At 39.6% G+C, this 2,500-nt stretch overlaps 1 protein-coding gene across 1 annotated transcript in view; it reads right to left on the reverse strand.

Annotated features, from left to right (window-relative positions):
• LOC308165700 (N-chimaerin-like) overlaps positions 1-2,500 on the reverse strand; it is a 19,376-nt gene that overhangs the window by 3,742 nt on the left and 13,134 nt on the right.

Below are 2,500 nucleotides of genomic sequence, written 5' to 3' on the forward strand. Positions count from 1 at the left end.
TATGATGTAGATATGATGTTCTGTCCATGTCTATGATGTAGATATGATGTTCTGTCCATGTCTATTATGTAGATATGATGTTCTGTCCATGTCTATGATGTAGATATGATGTTCTGTCCATGTCTATGATGTAGATGTGATGTTCTGTCCATGTCTATGATGTAGATATGATGTTCTGTCCATGTCTATGATGTAGATATGATGTTCTGTCCATGTCTATGATGTAGATATGATGTTCTGTCCATGTCTATGATGTAGATATGATGTTCTGTCCGTGTCTATGATGTAGATATGATGTTCTGTCCGTGTCTATGATGTAGATATGATGTTCTGTCCATGTCTATGATGTAGATATGATGTTCTGTCCATGTCTATGATGTAGATGTGATGTTCTGTCCATGTCTATGATGTAGATATGATGTTCTGTCCATGTCTATGATGTAGATATGATGTTCTGTCCATGTCTATGATGTAGATATGATGTTCTGTCCATGTCTATGATGTAGATATGATGTTCTGTCCATGTCTATGATGTAGATATGATGTTCTGTCCATGTCTATGATGTAGATATGACGTTCTGTCCATGTCTATGATGTAGATATGATGTTCTGTCCATGTCTATGATGTAGATATGATGTTCTGTCCATGTCTATGATGTAGATATGATGTTCTGTCCATGTCTATGATGTAGATATGATGTTCTGTCCATGTCTATGATGTAGATATGATGTTCTGTCCATGTCTATGATGTAGATATGATGTTCTGTCCATGTCTATGATGTAGATATGACGTTCTGTCCATGTCTATGATGTAGATATGATGTTCTGTCCATGTCTATGATGTAGATATGATGTTCTGTCCATGTCTATGATGTAGATATGATGTTCTGTCCATGTCTATGATGTAGATATGATGTTCTGTCCATGTCTATGATGTAGATATGATGTTCTGTCCATGTCTATGATGTAGATATGACGTTCTGTCCATGTCTATGATGTAGATATGATGTTCTGTCCATGTCTATGATGTAGATATGATGTTCTGTCCATGTTCTGTCCGTGTCTATGCTGAAACCCAATAAAAACTCAAGTGATAAAAAAAATAAAAACCTCAGTTTGGACTTCAGCCATGTAGCCCTACCCCTACATGTGAACTACACCCTACCCAAGTGGTTGGGACGCACACACAGACACACACACACACACACAGGGCTTAAAGTGGGAAAAAATCCTGTGCCTGAAACTTTTTCTTGGGGAGGGGGGTCACAGTTTGAGATATTGGGAGAGCGGGTACAGAAGACAGCTTCTTGTCTCAATGTTTAAATGCATTAATACTATTTTATAGTCAATACAAAATATATGTCTCAATGTTAAAATGCATTAATACTGTTTTATACTCAATACAACATAAAATAATATATTTAGATGTCTTTAAAAGAACAAACTGATAAAATCACTTAAGGCCAAACTGATTGCATCACTTATTAAGCCACTATCACTATAACAATAGATCAATAGATCTACATCAAGTAGAATACTGATGACTAGTGACTAGTCAAGACCATTGGACTCCAGGATATCTTTGAGCTCCTGCATGAGGGCTGACGAGTTGGCGATGTTTACTTTCCTGCTGGCTAGGTGTTGTGTTGTTATTTTGGCCAGATCATCATAAAAAAATCGAACAAGGACATTGAGGATTTTGTCCATGTTAAGATTAGTAGCTTCGTCGGTATTCATTGAAAACGTTGCTTTTTTTAAGCTTTTCACACAGCCGTTTTTTAAATTCCGGGACAAAGGCCATGTGTGTTTAAATAGCTGGCGTGCTGATTGGAAACGGACAGCTTTGTCAGTGCATTTTTGTCTTCTGATAGCTTCTTGCACAAATCGACGAGTGGCTGAGCCATTGTGAAAGACAGATCATGTTCAGCTATAAACGCGCACACTCAGATCTTTTGCTCGCAAACACGGTCGGTCATTGAAGATGAAGTGGTAGGCTACCTGTAGCCGTCGCTCCCGGCAAGGTTGTTGTATGAGCAAGCGCTCGAACCGAAGCTTGGTGACCGGGATCTGAGGCATGTCGAGCAATAACCTTCTTCCCACTACTATACTATATACTATATATATAGTATATACTACACTGCCGTAGACGAGTTTCTTTGAGCACGGCGTACAGAAACAAGCACCTGGCTCCCTCAGTTTGAGGCACCACGTCCATAAGGCTTCCCCTCACTACTCTCCTCTATCCATGCCCAGCGCCATTTATTCCTTACTCCTCGTTCTAGTATAGCTGTGTCTTTGCCAGGTTTAAGAAACTTGGCTTCCATTTTAATAGACTCTTACTAAAGTTAGCGAGATAGCGGGCTGCTAAAAGCGAACGTCTCTACAAGTTAACATTACACTCAATCAAACTTCTTAAGGCCCGGCCCACTACTCTGCCTCCGATTGGCTAGAAGTCGTTGGTTGGCTTGAGCAATATGATACCATTGGTAGGCGGAACTG

Source organism: Nansenia antarctica (assembly GCF_963989245.1).
Source record: "Nansenia antarctica genome assembly, chromosome: 9".
Classification (NCBI taxonomy): Eukaryota; Metazoa; Chordata; class Actinopteri; order Argentiniformes; family Microstomatidae; genus Nansenia; species Nansenia antarctica.